This window comes from Sus scrofa, chromosome 8 (assembly GCF_054392235.1).
Source record: "Sus scrofa isolate SSC_HxYL_T2T_F1_AM1 chromosome 8, Sscrofa_HxYL_maternal_Yorkshire_Landrace_v2.0, whole genome shotgun sequence".
NCBI lineage: Eukaryota > Metazoa > Chordata > Mammalia > Artiodactyla > Suidae > Sus > Sus scrofa.
Window position 1 is genome coordinate 74235387 of NC_139390.1, and position 17881 is coordinate 74253267.

General features: G+C 44.3%; 1 protein-coding gene across 3 annotated transcripts in view; it reads left to right on the forward strand.

Moving 5' to 3' along the window:
• Nucleotides 1-1680: 1680 nt before the first annotated feature.
• SLC4A4 (solute carrier family 4 member 4) overlaps nucleotides 1681-17881 on the forward strand; it is a 347209-nt gene continuing 331008 nt past the window's right edge. For all 3 annotated transcript variants that reach the window (XM_084971070.1, XM_021100504.2, XM_084971072.1), the window contains exon 1: nucleotides 1681-2294. The gene's annotated coding sequence lies outside the window, so the exon portion shown is untranslated. The remainder of the gene's footprint in view (nucleotides 2295-17881) is intronic.

A 17881-nucleotide genomic window follows, 5' to 3' on the forward strand; every position in this document is an offset into this window, starting at 1 on the left:
AGTTTGATATATTTTGTAACAGAATATCAGAAAACCCAAGTTTCTTGGACTTTTCCTTTCCCAGTCACCGACACTGACCATTCATGGCTGGTTCCTGATTATAATGAGAAATTGCCAGCTATGTTGAAATACATAATCCGCAGTGTGAAAAACTGCTGAACAGCAGTGGCAAATTCTTAATACAAAAGTGGCTTCTCTTTTCCTGTGAGCTTACTTTGGGGTTGCTGATTCTTGCTAACTGTGTGCTCAGGGACTGAAAGTTAATTTTAACATTAGTCGAAAACCAAAATATAACTACGTAGGCAAGACCTTTAAAGCTAAATTAAAAAAAAAAAATCTTGTGTTTTGAATTTCCCATGTCACTGCAGTTGGGTCACGTAGAATGTGTGAACATACATGTGAGCCAGAGAGGTAACAAGGGCCAGGCACATGACATTAATGCATTTTACTTTTAAACATTAGGCAGCTTCTGGTGGTCCCTAGTGCCTCCTGAGCATTAACTAAGGAGTTTAAACACACCAGGTTTTGAAAAAAGATATAAGTATATACTGGCTTCTCAACCGCTCGTGAGGTACAATAAATCTATTCTAGTTTTAAATAAGGGCAAGGAAAGCCTTTGTCTCCAAAGTATTTTCCTCCAGATTTTTTCTTTTCCTGGAGGTCTTTTTACTTATAGCTTAGTATTGAAGAAAGATCTGGAGCCAGGAGCAAGTAGTCAGTGTGTGATATTACTTCTCTTTGGCTTTTCGTGTTTTGGCGGCTCCTGTCAAAAATGCAGTTTGGTCAGTGACTTCCAAGTGTATATTCTCTACGTATGTAACATGTATTAATAGGAAATGCATATAGACTTGCATCACATACTGTGTGGCTCAACTCCATTCGGTGGCTACTCTCTGGCAGTACCCAGGACCTTGATAGTGTCTGAGCCGACAGTCTGTTCATATCTTAATGGTCTTAATGGTCAACTTAACTGATCAAAATGGGGCTGGGTCATTGATATATTATTAGTATTATTTGCTTGGCCAAGAGGACTTAAACCTCTAATTAGCCTTAGGAACAGAGTCAATACAATAATCCCTTTATACCCGCAAGAAACTCCCTTGGAGGGACAAATGTGTTTCCCAGACTGCTTGAGGAAGACAGAAGTCATCAGTGACAGAAGCAAAGGACAAGGTTGAAAGCCGTGCTCTCCTCAAACATCCTTTGCTAAATAAAGGTGGACAATGACTTAATTCGCCTGCCAGCCCTCTTTCTACCTATATTCCTCAAGTTTGATAAAGTAGCGTCCAGCGGGATCTGGGCTGGGAAACGCCAGCAACTTTAGTTTTTCAAGAGAGAATACGCTCTTCCCCAGCCGGGAACTCTTGTGAATAGGACAAAAGGCTGGACCTGGCTACCGGCTCAGAGCCTGAGAGAGAGGGAACCCCGGAGGGCGCAGGCGGCCAGTCGGGAGCTGGGTCCCTAGCCAACTCCAGGCGGGCCGGGAGCGCGGAGCCCGAGCCCCCGGCGGAGGCGGTGCGGCCCGAGGCCCCTCCCCGCCGCCGCCGCTGCCCGGGCGGCTGACGCCGAGCGGCGGCCGGGAGAGGTGGGGGCCGCGCGGGCGGGCGCGAGCGAGGGCAGGGCAGGGGGCCGGCCGAGGCCAGTGGCGGCTTTAAATATGGATCGCGGGCTCGCGCTCGTGGCACAGCCTGCGCCACGGCCGCCGTCCCCGACCCCCCCTCCCCAGGCTCGCTCCCGAGGGGCGTCCGGGCCGGGCACCGCCGTTGCAGTGCTAGTTTCTGGCAGAAACACCGGTGATCCCCAGAAATATGCAGGGGCTGCAGAAGGCCAAGTAGAGTAGACGCCGCGCTCTCACCCACTCCCTAGCCGCCGCCACGCGGGCCCCGTAGACACCGCCCCCCCGCGCCTCCTTCGCCCCTTTCTCCCCGGCAGTTCAGGTTCCAGTCCCGCCGGCTCCGAAGAGCCCCCCCCCGCCCCCGCTCGGTCCTTGCCGCCCTCCCGGAGCGCGCGGCCCCCGGGGCGGCAAAGTTGTGACTACTTGGGCGCTAGTGGCTCGCGCCCCGTTCGCTCCGCGCCCCGCGCCGACAACTTCCCGCGGCTCGGCCCCACCGCGCCCCGGGCCCGCGCCTCCGGGGATCCCGCGGGCCCCCAGCTTCCAGCCCCGGCGGCGCGCCGGGCAGCGCTTCGGCGGCGGCGGCGGCGGCGGCGGCAGTGGCGGCAGCTAAGGCGGCGGCGGCGGCGGCCCCACACTCAGCCGCCAAACTGGAGGAGCGCCGGAAGCCCGACCCCAGGAGGTGAGCGCCCGGCCAGGGCAGCGGAGGGAGGGTCGGCCGAGCCCCTCGCCTCCCGGCGGCGGGCCCGGAGCAGGTCCCGGAGGGGGCGCGAGCGGCCTCGGCGCGCGCCGGGCGGGAGAGGTCAGTTGCCGGCCGGGCATCCCCGGGGCTGGACGCCGGCGGAGTGTAAAAGCTGATTCCGCGGAAAAGAACTTCCCCCCCCCCCCTCCTATTAAGCGTTTCGAGGAGGCGTTCGGGTGGTCCTGTTTCTCCCACTGCCCCCAGCGCGTGACCCGGCGTTGCTGCCTGGACTGTGGGGCCACTGTACCCCGCGGGCTGGGCTCCGGCGCAGTGACACGTGTGTTCCTGCGAGCCTGGGTGGCCCCAGTGTGGCTGGGCACCTGCTTGAGAGGGAAACATCCCTAAACCCACGAGCTGGGGAGGCTGGGGGAAGGGGGGACTTTCAGTGCCACCAAGACCGCGGCCCCCACTTCACTGCCAGATCTGGAGCATTCACATCTCTCGCTGGCACGCCGAAAGCGGGGGGTGAGTCAGGCAGATTCTCTGCGAGTGGCACACAGACAATTATTTGCAATGGATTTGGAAAGGGGAAGCAGAGGTTAAACTGGGATTTCTCTTGGCCAGCGACAGTGGAACTCTTCCTCAGGTACTGGGCAGCATGTGCGTCTTGGCAAGAAGAGGTGATTTCTTTTTTCTTAAGTGCATTTTGCCCAGCCTTTGCCAGTCCGTTAATAAGAGTCTCACCAGAGGAAGGCAGGAGATGGGAACTACATCAGCAAACTGCAGCAAGCAACACAAAGACAAAAGTTATTAAAGAACAAAAGAACAGCAACAACAACACCCCCTTGAACCTGACAAGAAAGATGGTGAAGGGAGCCATTCTACCTCTGTACTACCATCGCAAATCGTTTTTTAAAAAGATTCCTGATAAAACTTGGGTGTTTTTCCTCCCCACCCCTTATCCCTTCTCCAGGTCTTACCTTCTCAAGCAGAATTGGCCCAGAGCAAGCTCTTTCCGGGTTTGACAAAGCAGAGCAGTTAAGGACTTTGGTTTATCCTCCCTGAGTTTCACCTCCGTGCTGGAGAAAGTTGCTCCTAATGGGAAATCAGGAACACTGCGCTGTGCCAGACACACATTGTCTCGAATCCTTGAACAATTCCTTTCGTAAGAGACACTGCATTACACCAGATTCCCTTTTTCTTGTACCTCGGACTTCCGAGTTAGAATAATACCTGATTTAAAGTGTACGTCGCTCATTAGGTCTTATTTTTTCATTTTGATTTGATTAGATTCTTCAAGCAGTTAGAGCAGTCAGTATTCAGTAGCTTCTCATGGCCAATGTAATGTCTTTTGAAAAGGTTTCTGACTTAACTCTCTTCCTTGTAACTATCACATTAGCATTTCAGTAATCTTCATGGTCATTATGGCACTTAGAGAGTTAGTATAAGTTCAATCGAAGGAAGCATGTCTGCTTTTTCTATAGCTTTAACAACTGAGAAAAAACTTTTACTTTCAGTTTAAAGTAAAATGTAGTGATACGAATCTGCTCTCTTTCTACTACATCTTCAAGTTGAATAGTTTTAACTTTATCCCAGAGTCTCTGGTTAGATGATAGAAAGCTACCACATATATGGACAAAGAGCGGACAGTAGCACTCCTATGAACTGTTGAGGCACAGGGCATTTTTCAGAGTGGGGGGGCGTGGGAGGGATAAGATGGGATATTTTGGTAGTTCCAATATCTACCTTTGAGGAAACAGAAAACTAAGAAACTCCCAGCATTTTGTATGAAGGTCTTTTCAAAATTAGGTTTTGGGTGTCATTTAATGTTTCAGGGTCATTCTGGAGCCTTACTAACCTAGAGAGATCTCCAGCCAATGAGATTGCCAGAATGTTGTACTCTGTTTATAGTGATGTATTTCTTTTAGTTCATTTTGTTAACATAAAAAAACTTTAAATGTTTGAATGTTACTGTTATCATTTTAGTCTTTTAAATGATAAGAATATATTTTGGGTTTACAGCAATGTGCGAAAGCAATATAGGGAATTGTTTTTAGAGAAAAAACATATGATTGAAATAGGGTAACCTTTGGGACAGCTTCCAGCATGCTCTGGTGGTAATTTCATTTTTCATTGAGCTCTGGCAAGTATAATTTTGAGGTTCTGATCCCTTGTTCTGATAACTGAGAAGGGAGATAATCTGGCCAGCGCTTACAGCTTAACGAAAAACACAACACTTAAGGAAAGGAAATACACGTTAGTTGGTGAATCATGTAGATAATCAGGTTTCTCTGGCTGCCTCTGAGGGCGCTGCAGTCCACGAGGACTACTGATGGGTCCTGTGAGAATTCACTGCTACTTAATTGTGGCAGTACACACCATCTGCTTGTTTCTTGTTGCTTTTTTGTGTTCGTTTTTCATGTGAATGAAATCTGAGACTGGAGTCCTTAGACATAAAGTTTGGGAGTGGAAAGAACAAGCTGAGAAGAGAAAAATCTAATGCTGAATGGAAGTTTCTAAGGAGCTTTGCCTTGATTGCTAAAGGCAAAGTATCAGGGTACATGATTTGACGGGACAAAGGAAGCTGTCAACCAAACACATCTCTCAGGTCTCACTATTGCTGCAGTTTCTGAGGCCAGCCTATGATTTATGAAATACAACCCTGCTGGGGGATCTGTTGAGGAAAATGCAAAGTTTGGGAACATCTAGGAAGTTAGTAAGACTTTGCAAAATAGATCTTGCTACTTTGAGGAATTTTTTGCATAATACAGGATTTTAAGGGAGAGGAAGAATAATGCTTCTATCATGTGGGGTCAGGGCTAAAGTTGTAGTCCACATACATTTTGGCTGTTCTTCCAGTAGATAAGCGTTTGATATATCTATATCACAAATAGAAAATATGCTCCTGTCCTATTATGAAGATATTTTATATCCCTTGTAGTGTACACAATTACTTACTTTTCCAGCAGTGGAGGTGGATTCTTGTAACAAATCCTTTCACTCAGTTCTTCTGTCTGATGTACATTCATACACAGGCAGTGCATGCATGCACAAATACTACTCATTTGTACACGTAGCTGATTTTATTTTATCTGAATCCATATTTATGACCATCGTAATGATTTTTTGGCAGTGACATTTATTGCATTTCTCAAGTCTCAGCAGTTCAATGGCATTTCAAACACAGCATCAAAAGTCAGCCAGCTATGAGTGGTGATGGATTTACTCACTTGGCAGAGGAGAGAGGAAAATTTTTCTTCCGATCTTCTTCATGATGTTCATAATTGTATCCCTCAATGATAATGCCTTATTTGCTTTTGGATCTAGTTATGTGTTTGAAAAGATAGTGGTAGAACTAGTCATAGTGAAAGCTTGTGCATCTGTAGTTATTTTCAGAAGCTGAAACATCATCTTTTTCTTCTTTCCTACAGATTAAGTAGATGTAAGGGATGATTAAGCTCGTTGAAAAGATGAGGAGACTATAAGACACAGAACTTTGCCGGCTTTTCTTAACCTCAGCGGAAAACTATTGGTGGAAGTGGGACTGAACATTTCATCTTTGAACTAGTGATACCTGTTTGTTGAATGACTGTCATCACATAAACGAATGTTTCAGTCACAGCTTTTAAGATACTAAAGCAGATAAACATTGATCCTGGTGTAAAGTGAGAGCTTCCGTTCCCTGTTGGTAATTCTGTTCAGTGGTGGCACCCACCTGCCTCTTTATTTCAGGTCCTGCGGTGCCTGCGGGCGATGTTTTCAGGTTGTGTGTGACAGTCTTGACAGCAAACTTTTGTTTTTCATGCATAATGAAAGGAGAAAGAAGTTCCATGAAATTAGGAGGTAAAAGGAAATAAAGAACCACCAGCTAGTATTTCAGGCTTTTTTTTTTTTTTTTTTAAACTTTGTGTATTAGTAAAGGGTATTTCTGTTTTAGAAACCTTAAAGAAGTTTTAAATAAAACAAGTAGTATCCTTTTTTGGGGGGGATTTAAAAATTAAAAAATAATAAATTAAATTAAAAATTAATAAAAATTGATAAAAATACAGAATGAGAAAGGATTTTTTTTTTTTAAAATGGATCAGATGTTCTGTGAATGACACAGTTAGAAGAGGTGTTCATAATGTCTTGGATAAGAAGTTAGCAGGTTTCTTTTCTTTTTTATGAATGTCTTCACTGGGTGATATTCTTTAAACTATTTACAAATCAGTAAACTTGTGGGATCTGGAATTTTATTTGTTAATTTTGCTATGGCCTGGAAACCTGGTATTCACTGATAGGGCCCAGTAACAACTCCATCTATTTGAAACTCCTGTATTTGGCATATTCTTCAGCAAAACAGCTTATGAGCAGGCAAAATAGAGGGTTAAAAAAAAAAGACATACGTTAAAGAGGATTCACTTTACTCATAGGAGACCTCAATCTGTTTACTCTTAAATTCACATGCAGTTGTAATGTGGCTGATAACATTTCTAATCCTACAGCAAACAGAAAATTACACATTAGAAGATAGAAATGGCCTGATATTGGCTACGTGGGTGACCTTGAAAAGTGCTGGAGAACAGCTTGGTAGTAGAGGAAGAGCTTGAATAAGTACTGAAAGCAGATGTAAGAATCTGGAGTGCCTGCTGTGGTGCAATGGGACCACTGGTGTCCTGGGAGCGCTTGGTTAGATCCTGGCCCGGCACAGTGGGTTAAGGATCTGGTGTTGCCACAGCAATGGCTTAGGTCGTGACTGCAGCTCAAATCTACTCCCTGGCCCAGGGAAGTCCATATGCTTCCAGGTGGCCGAAAATGGAAGAGAAAAAAAAAAAAAGAGTTAAAGAAAGCGTGCTGGCTGAGGACTCTGCCTGCCGTGATAGCTTCACTTCACACATTCCCTTCCCCCTCTCCCTTTCTCCTTCCTTCCTTTCTTCTCTTTCTCTTCTTCCTGCCTAAGTTTTTATTGAAATCCAGCTTGTGTATAGAAAAGTGCGCATGTCATTCAGTGATAAGTAAACAGCTCAGTGATTTACCTAAGAGCACAGCGCTGACTCAGCACCGAGGCCGGGATGTCATTGTCAGCAGCTAGGAGCCCCCTCTTCCCTCCCTGCCCAGTGTATCTGCCCCAGGCTTCTGGGACTGTAGGTTACTTTTACCTGTTATCGAACTTTCTGCCAGTCGTGTATCCCTGTGCCTGACTGCTTTTGATCAGTGTTATGTTTCTGAGCTTCATGTGTATTTTGTGTGCAGCAATGGTTTGTTCTCATGGCGCTGTCGCATTCCACTCTGTGAGAATAACACAATTTATTTATTTCACTGTTTTTTTTTTTTTTTCTTTTTTAAAATTTTATGGCTGCACCCATAGCGTATGGACGTTCCTGGGCCAGGGATTGGATCCGCTGCAGCTGCAGCAACGCTGGTGCCTTTAACTCAATGTGCCAGGCTGAGGATTCAACCTGCATCTCCATGGAGACCTGAGCCGCTACAGTCAGATGCCCAACCCACTGCACTACTGCAGGAACTCCTCTGTTTTACTCTCGATGGACATTTGAGTTTTTTTCTGAGTTTTTTGAGTTTTCGGTTATTTTGAAAAGTGCTGCTCTAATCATCCTTTTGGAACATGTGGGGATTTGGGATGTGTGTGTTGTGGGTTGAATTGCTTGGCCAGTCTTAGCAGGTAGTGCCTTCCTTCTGTAGTGGTACCAGCATCTTAGCAGCGTCTTATGAGATGGGCTACTCCACATCCTTACCTACAGCTGGTGTTATCTCTTTTTAATTTTAGGCATACTAGTGGATGTATCAGTGGTATCTATCACATTGTGGTTTTAAATTGCATTTCCCAGAATACCTCTTTTTTTTTTTTTTTTTTTTTTTTTTTTGTCTTTTGTCTTTTGTCTTTTTAGGGCTGCACCCAGGGCATATGGAGGTTCCCAGGCTAGGGGTCTAATCGGAGCAGTAGCCACTGGCCTACACCACAGCCACAGCAACTCGGGATCCGAGCCCCATCTTCCACCTACACCACAGCTCACGACAGTGCTGGATTCTTAACCCACTGACCAAGGCCAGGGATCAAACCCCGTCCTCATGGATACTAGGCGGGTTCATTAACCACCAAGCCACAATGGGAACTCCCTCCCAGGGTACCTTTTTATAATGTTGACTGGCTTTTGTTTTTCTTTTGTGCAGTGCTAGTTCAGTCAGGGTTTTTTCTCATGGAGTTTCTGTCCAGCATGTTGTCCCAAGTAAGAAAGTTGGGGAATAATCTTACTGTATTTATTTCAAAAAGCTAAGCTAACGAGGCCTACTCATTTACTGGCGTTTCTATACAGTAAGTAAAATAAATGAGTGAAGAGATTAGGAACATTTGAACTTATAAACACCATAATCTGGATCTGTAAAACTGTGTCCTTAAAAAAAAACAACTTTAACACAACATTGTAAATCACACAGAACATGTCCTCTGTGCTTTCTATAAAATAGAACGTCTTGGGAGTTCCCGTTGTGGCGCAGTGGTTAACGAATCCAACTAGGAACCATGAGGTTGCAGGTTTGATCCCTGCCCTTGCTCAGTGGGTTAATGATCCGGCATTGCCATGAGCTGTGGTGTAGGTCACAGATGTGGCTCGGATCCTGCGTTGCTGTGGCTCTGCAGTAGGCAGGCAGCTACAGCTCCGATTCGACCCCTAGCCTGGGAACCTCCCATATACCACAAGAGTGGCCCAAGAAATGGCAAAAAGACAAAAAAAAAATAAAATAAAAAAAATAGAACGTCTTGTAATGTGATATTGACCGTGGATTGATGGAAATGTGCACTTGGAAGATCTGAATTGGAGACTCAGCTCCCTTATTTGTGAGTTATTTGATTTGGAGAATTTAGAAAATCATCTAAGTCTTTTTTTTTTTTTTCTTTCATTATTTCAATGGCTGTAAAACCTAATCCATTAGAGGTATTGTAGGTGACAGGCGAGGTGGCACTTATAAACCCCTGTTCAGAACTGTGAATGGCCATTCGTATCTTAGTTTTAGTATTGTTGTTGCATTCTCCAGCATATCTTGGTCTTGAGTTGAATTGTGCCAACATTGAGAGCAGTTCTTGACACATTGATAGATGTTTGCCGAATGAATGAACAAGACACTTTAGCATCTTTCTTGAGTTGCATGTTTCAAACTGTGTTTTACATTTTTTCTGTAGGACTTTTACTTTTTATTGCCAAAGCTGAGTTGGGAACAGGATTTCTTAAACATCAGCTTGAAAAATTGAGTCTAGGAAGCTCCCGTTGTGGTTCAGTGGCTTACAAACCTGACTAGTATGCATGAGGATGTGGGTTCGATCCCTGGCCTCGTTTGGTGGGTTAAGGATCCGGCGTTGCCATGAGCTGTGGTGTAGGTCAGACATGGCTTGAATCCTGAGCTGCTGTGACTGTGCTGTAGGCCAGCAGCTGCAGCTCCGATTTGACCTCTTGCCTGGGAACTTCCATATGCCGCAGGTGCAGCCCTAAAAGGGCCAAAAAAAAAAAAAAAAAAGCTGAGTATAATAGCCAGCAGTTTGAGATCACCCATTTCACTCTATAGCGCATATCAAACGTATGCCCCCAAGTAACACACGCAGGACCTGGAGAACCCTTGAAAATGATCATGGAGCTCTTCACCCCACGAGTGAGCCCCCAAAGCTTCCACGCTGAATATTTTTAGCTTCTATAATTAGAATGCTGGCCAACAATTTCCAGATTTAAAATACCATAGTGGTTTCTCCAGTGCTGATACCTTGGAAACCATGTTTCATGAAAAATGAAATATTTAAGGGTGAATACTAGCTGCAAACTGGAGCTTCCAGGGGGCCCTCTCAGCTTAGTATGGATGAGGTGGTTCTTCGATGTGTTGATTATAAAATCAGAAGCAACCTTGAAGCCTATACCTATAAACATTTTGAAAGGTCTGACTCTCAACTGTTGGTTTGGTTTTCTGACCTTCTTCTTCATCTGAAAAGGAGTTTATGCCACATATTTGCATTTAAATGAAATAGATTTAAAATTTGTATGCTTTTTGTATTGGAGAATTACATGATAAACAATAGTAAGTGTCCCTTTGCAAAATCAGGCCTGCAGCCGAAGGAACTTGGATTTTGATGTGGAAATCTAATTAGATTTTCTTACCCCAAGACTGATTTTCTTTCCCTTTTTTTTCCCTTTATAGTTGAGTTTTTTCCTTTTCTTTTGAGAGCCGGTGGTGGTAGCGTTGGCTGGTTGGCTTTTATCATTTAAGTGTAACTTAAATGTACAGACTACTGAGCATGTAACACATATTGCTTCAGAATAACTGATGTCACTGTACATTTTACTAGGACGTTTACCTTTTAGGTAGCATCTGTCCTATGTGCTTGACCTGAATGTGGCTGCTTTAGTGTGACTTAATGGAAAAATGGAATCATCTGGAATAGTAGACAGCTTTTGTTTTCTGTTACAGACAATGCTATGGAAAATTGAAATAAATACAAAGGGTAATTATGGTGAGCCTTGTTAAACTACCGTTTTAAAAATAGTGAATTTCAGAAAACCTCATCTTCTGTTCTGGGTGATTTCATTCCTGTGAGAAGTTAAAGTGGGTCCTTTAAAAACAAAGGTACCCAGGCATGTCTGGTCATTGCTGTGTTCTGTGCTGGAAGCAAGGCTTTTCTGTTTGGTGTCCACTCAGCACCACGTGACTTTAGCAAAAAGTGGCGCGGTGGATCTAGGGAAGAGCAACTGTTTAAAGAATAGGCTCGTGACAGCAATAGTATCTAAACTGAGATCCCCTGAGAGCTGGAGTGGGATTTGCTTTTCCATTGAAATCCTGCTCTTCAGCCTGGAAATGTGTTGTCACTCTGGCCCGATGGGAAGATCCCTAATGTCTTTAACAGAAACCAGGCTTTGGCACCTGCTACCCGGAACGATCATGAATGAAGTTCTGAAAGTGTCGTTTGTGAAACATGTTTGTTCTGAGTAAGGACCCAGTTAGGTCAGCACACTTGCAGGTTTGCCTGGGTCCTTGAGTGTTGGTGGCTGCCCTCCTGGAAGCCCCCCTCTCGCGTGCTGCGTATTGGTTGCAGCTGCAGCAAAGACGTCGGGGTAGCACTGCTTCAGAAATCCTTCCTTCTTTTGACCTCTCCAGACCACGTCCTTAGGAATGTGAGATGAACGCTCATGATGTTAGCAGAGTGGGGCCTCATGGTAGGAGATGGCTAACGTACTGATTACAATCACCTCTGGAAAATTGCTGAGCATTAGCAAATGAAGCAGAAGCATACAGCTCACACGTTCGCACTTTTCCAAGTTGAACTCCTTTGCCAGGGGAAAGAGAGAAGGCGGATAGGAAGTGTCCCAAAAGATTTGCATAAATGAGATCAGATCATTTCCCTGGAAAAAGAGATGAAACTAAAACACCCGTCCAGAAACGTCAGAAAAAAATGTAATTCAAGCACTCACACTTTTTACTGCCTTAACGTTCTGCAGTGACTTGAACCCTCTAATTGATCAATCACTTTATCGCTTACTGCTCTGCCCTGTTTTTGTTTCGTATGTACTCTTGTTGTCTTTCTTTGCTTTCTGCTTCCTCACTGTAAGAGTTGTGTCAGGGTCTGTTGTGGCCTCACAGTGGCTGGCGTAGGGAAAATACTTATTTAGTGAAATGATAATTAGCTACTTAAAAAATCTGGACAGACCAATCAGAGATGCCCAGTCATTACACTCAGTGTAATCTAAAGTCTGTTTCTTCTAGAGCAAGTCCTTCACTGTCGTAGCTCTGATCTTTGCTGGTAGGTCTTTTGAATACTTCTTGTGAAATCTGTTGTCATGAAGCTTGGAATCCAGTGACTTAGGGGATGAAACTTTTTTATTAGAGTTTGTGATGTTTTAGAATTCCTTGGAAAAATTACCTAACCTTTCTATTTAGATAGGACTCTCTTGTATCTGTTATCTGCACTGGACACAATTTTATTTACTAATTTTTTGAGATTAGAAATGAATTGTTAGCACTTAAAAAAAAAGCTTTTTATTTTGAAATAATTGTAGGCTCACGGGAGGTTAGAAAAACATAGTTCAGCTTTTACATAGTTTTCACCCAGCTTCTTGTGATGAGCACTGCTTTTAAGATTTCTAAAGAGGCATTTACCTAAAAAAAGATTAGGAGGAATTGTAATTTTTGTGCCCTCTCTGAAGAGTATAGAGTAGGTGTTGTCAAAAAGGCAAAATTAGGCACATCTAGTACTTTCTGGGTTTCATTTGGCAAAACCTGAACAGGTACCCCCTGTGGTGAGCATGGGGGGGTGGTGTGGGGGGGTGAGTGGGTGGGGAGTTACTCCTTTTCTTAAATCTTTGCATCTGGGCATTTGGTGTTTACCTCACTGTAATCATTCTTTTATGTTGATCATGTTAAACACTAGGAATTTTAAACCCAGATGTTGTTCTCATGAAATCTTTGGAAGATGTAACACAAAAATAAGTGAGGGATAGTAGAACTCCTTTATGGTACTAGTGGGTTTTTTTTTTTTTTTGTTCTTTTTGTCCTTTTAAGGCTGTACCCATGGCATATGGAGATTCCCAGGCTAGGGGTCCAATCAGAGCTGCAGCTGCCAGCCTACACCACCGCCACAGCAACGTGGGATCTGAGCTGCATCTGCGACCTACACCACAGCTCACGGCAACTCGGGATTCTTAACGCACTGAGCGAGGCCAGGGATGGAACCTGTGTCCTCATGGATGCTAATCGGGTTCGCTAACTGCTGAGCCACGACGGGACTTCCTTTTATGGTACTAGTGTTAGGCCACTGTGGTAATACTGGGCTTTATGTAAAGGTGAGAGGATATCTTTGCAACATATATATATTATGTATATATGTGTGTGTGTGTGTGTTAGGTTTATATTACTTGCCTTCTAGTATCTGTGCCTTATATTGTGAATACACAATATATTGAGATATTTTAGAACAGATTGTTTTACTCGTATGTACATGATACCATTTCCAGTAAAATCTCAATAGTTCTCACTGTTTGGTGCATTGATAAATATTACATTGAACACATATTTGGGTTTAGTTATGACCTCTTAAGAGAGGTCTTTTAATGCTGAATGTCTGCGTTCATCCATGTGTCTGAACCTATGAGTCTTACCTGCATAGCTCCCGCGAAGGTTTTGGTCTTGTACCTCAAGACAGACCTAAGTGAGAACAGTCTGGAGAAATGCACTGTTTATCATGAGACTAGAGAAGTGTCTTTAAGAGGACAGAAATCGATGCGACTGCTGTAGTTTTGAACAATGAAGTATGAAAGCCTCACGTAAATCTCAGTCCAAGCCTAAGCAACATCATGAATACTTTTGCCCCAAGTCCAAGAACACCATGTCCTGGAGGACCACTTACAACGGAGAGAAGCAGGTTTAAGATAAACAATAGAATTTACATTTATGTATTTCTGGGGACTGCTTTTTCACCCCAGGAGGAGAAACCGACTTTTCAAGAGGCCCAGAGCAATTCTTTAGGTAGATTAAGTATTCACAGAATTTAAGAGAGACTATGGAATGTTTGGTAAATAGACCTCTTTTGGATGCTATTCTGTCTTGATCCAGAACTCTCTTACAGCACTTTGTTCAAGTCTCCTGTCATTTTGTAGAATTATTTCTTGCTCTTTGCTGTCACTGTCAGATGTCACTGAAGGTTGGTCTAGGGGATTGTGGGTCTGACCTCGCGTGGCATTTCCTATAAAGTTTACCAGCCCCAGCAGGTCTTATCTCCGCTCTTGACCTTGACCAGAAAGCACTAGTATATAAGTGCATTGTTACACTTGAGGCTGTAAAATGATCAAATCATTTAACACGCCTTGTAAAATTTCTCAAAATCAAGTCCACACCTTGCTGCTGATAAAATGAAATTGGGTGTTTCTGAATTAAAACCAACACTTTTGGTTCAGGGTTCATTTGGGATAATTCCATTACTCTGAAATCGTTTGCCCTCCCAACTAAATGGAATTTATTTTGAAGGTTTAAAAATCATCATCTTGGATAACTTAGATGTAATGTTAAGATCACAAATTAAATAGAGAGCGTGGGAAGTCCAGGGCCCACATCTTCCCGTTTGACCCGCAACTTTTAGCTTCCATGATGGAAGGACTCTAGTATGTGGCCTTGGATAACTCAGTGTCCTTTATGTACCAGAGCAGTGGTAAAAAAAAAAAAAAAGCAAGCTTGAGTATGTGGCCCAGGCTTGAATGTGGCTGCTTGAATCTGGAGCCAGTGGAGTAACTTCTCAGGCCTATAGAGACAGTGAGGGATTCATGTCTAAGGTGGGTGTTCAGGACGTGGGATCTGCTAAGACCTGGACAACTTGGGGAGCAGTGACAGGATGCTGTGAATGCCTGAAGCATGGGCAGTGGGTACCAAGAATTGCAGTCTGTGGAATCAGGGACGGGGACATAATATTTCGAGGAGCCTGTTTCTGGGAAATTGTGACTCTGCCTAAATTGCAGGAATGGTCTATTTATCTACTGTCATTAGAGTATGAAGTATTTGCTTTAATTGAATTTTCTGATAGCTGGAGCTTACTGAAGGAAGTGTCCAGATGAAAATTGTCTTAAAATGTGTTTCCGATGTCTCTCATTCCCAAATGAATGTTCACATTCATCTCCTTTCTTCACAAAATATTGGCTGTAATCTCCCCTCTGTTCCTCTGTCTTGGTCATTATACGATTCAGTGATGCTCTCTGGGCTGGAGATGTGTGTCTGTGTTGCTGTAATTCAGAGATTCTTCGGCTTATCCTTTATGTTGTCAAGCAGGTGTCTTAGCTGTGTCTAAACAGGGATTAAGGGGCTTGCTGTTTCCTTACTCGGTGGCCAGGATTCCTGAGGTGTCTCTTCTCATGAGTTGAACACATATGAGGAAAGGCAGTTTTGACCAGAGGCTTTGATGAGTGGGGACAGGGCAGGCATGGGGGGCACTGTGCTGTCCGCATCCCTACTGGGGGTGGGGGGGGGGCTTGGTCATCCGGGGAGAGACTTTTGGACAGTGCTGCAGGGTCTGAGGAGTAAGGGTCAGGAGAGGGCTGCTCCAGGGTGCAGGGAGCAGTGTGGCTCCAGGGTGCTGAAGCCTGAGGCAGCGGTTGTGTGCCTTGGTGCCTGAAAGGTTTCAAGCATAGGAGACGCGGAGAGCGCATCCTGGGTGGAAGAGCGGCCTTCTAAACTGTCATTGACCTTCAGTGAAGAGGCCCCTGTCAAAGGCATGAAAGGCTTGGTGAGCATGGCTGACAGCCCCCAGGATGAGAGCAGGTGGCTCAGGTCCAGGGTCAGGGGGCGGATTTTGCTTATTGCTACCCAGATCCCTTTGCATGTTCAGGTACTGAGGCCCGTGGAAACTCCCCTGACTTTGTTTTCTGCATCTGCATTACTGTCAGGATTTCACTGCTCTTTATGGGTCTGGACTCTGGAGCCAGAGTGCCTGGGCTTGAGTCCTGCCTCCAGGACTGTCTTAGGTTGGGTTCCCTGGAAGCGGGTGCTGATTGGGCAGGACGTTTATTGGGGCTTGGGCTGAGGTATAATCCCTGTGAGGGAGTGAAGGGAGTTGCATTGGGAGAGAAGGAGGAATTGAAGTGGATTCAATGGCTGTGGGGACCCCTGCTGACCCCCTCGGGAGCTCTGGAGCCGAGGAGACCCTTACCAGTTGCCTCACCTTGAGGTAAGGGAGCTGGGCCTTTTACCCCACCTGAGTTGTCAGGAGACATGGGCTGCCCTTGGATGGGGCTGTGACCTTGACTCAGGGGGCTCTCTGGCTAAGACAGTTTCTGGGGCAAGACTGAGTTGAGTGTTGTCAGTTACCAACACTCCCTCCTGCTGGGGAAGCACCTCCTTTGTGAAGGGGAGATCTGGGGGTGCTGCGTAGCCCCCCCAGTCCTTAGAGCTCTTCATCTGAGCCTACCTCATTTAATTCCTAGAGTTTAAGTAAGTTAATACATGTGAAATGCTTAGAACACTTTGCGGCCCACGCTAAATATGATTTAGGTGTTAGAGATTAGGCTCATACCTGACTTTATTGGCTCTATCTTTCCCTTATAATATGGTTCTTTTAATACAGTATGAGTTTGAAAGCTAGTGCTCTTGTTATTAATTTTTTCTAATTTTTTTTCCAAGAGGGAAAATCTGACAATATCCCTATAAGAAAAACAATGTAATGTCCTCTGCATTTTCGTAGTAGTCACGTTTTTAATTTTTTTTTTTTTTTTTGGTTAGGGTGTGTGTTTGTTAGTTTTTAGCCTCCCTCAAAGTAACTGAGGTAAGGACTTTGTGAGTTTATGGGGAATTGACCCATCGCCTGTTGTTGAGTTGGGGAGTGGTGGCATAAAGCAGTTCATGGCCAGGTGATAGTGTCCACCCTAGAAGGTCCTCAGAGTCTTGGTCTTGGTCTTTCCTGTGACTCTGGTTCCAGATCTCAACGTTACACCAGGATCAATAAATACAGCGTTGCCATTTAATTAAACTGGTTCATGTCGTAAACATTTCAGAATCATTCTTTTCAATATTTCAGTGTTTAAATTCCGTAAATGTATCTGCTGATCACCTGGAGTCTTTTAGCTATTTGGTTTTGACTCAGAGCAATGTCCGCAGGGAGGCTCAGTCTCTGCCAATTCATTTCTCACCCCCTTGGGGATATGGGTGATTCCTTTGGACAGTTTCTATCTCCTTCTTACTCCTGTGGATAGAACACATCTCATTTGAAATGACTTCCCTGTTCCCCTTCCCCGCAGGCAACTATGTTGTAGTAAGTCATTTATTTTTGAGGATTTCTCTGCTTCTCCTGTTAGCACTAAAGCAGGGGGAATTAATTATATATGTTACAGGACACTTCTTTAAAACATAAAGCGTGCCCTTTTCTTCTCTTTGCACCAATAGTCTGTTACTGGCATATCCTAAGGAAGCCAGCAGCACAGAGGGAAAAATGCTATGATACTTCCTTTGAAGGAATTTTTTGTAATGATTTTTATTTTTTCCATTATAGTTGATTTACAGTGTTCTGGCAAGTTTCTCCTGCACAGCAAAATGACCCAGTCACGGATATTTATATTCTTTTTCCTCACATTGTCCTCCATCATGTTCCATCACAAGTGACTGGATACAGTTCCCTGTGCTGTACAGCAGGACCTCATTGCTTATCCACTCCAATTGCAATTGTGTGCCTCTCTTCACCCCAGACTCCCAGTCCATCTGAAGGAATTTTTTTTAAAAAAGACCTTCCTTGGATCCATTTTCTTCCCCAGTTTTAAGTTGCTTGTAGCTGTTCTTAATTTCTTTTAAAGAAACGAGACTATTAGGAGTGAACCATGACAAATAATTTATCTACCTATGTATTATACAGTGGCCATAGAAGAAGATTATATGGAATACATAGTAAATATCAAGCCAAGTCAGTGGAAGTTTTGTCTTAGCTGTTTTGGCATTAACCTTGTTTTGGGTTGGGCGGTGTGCTGTAGGTTCCATGCAGAATTCCATAGTTACTTTTGTTATGTGAGCCAGGAGCCCCATGGAGAATATTTTACTTTAGCAACTAGCAAGTATTTTTCTTCCTATTAAGATTAGGAATGTTGAGCACA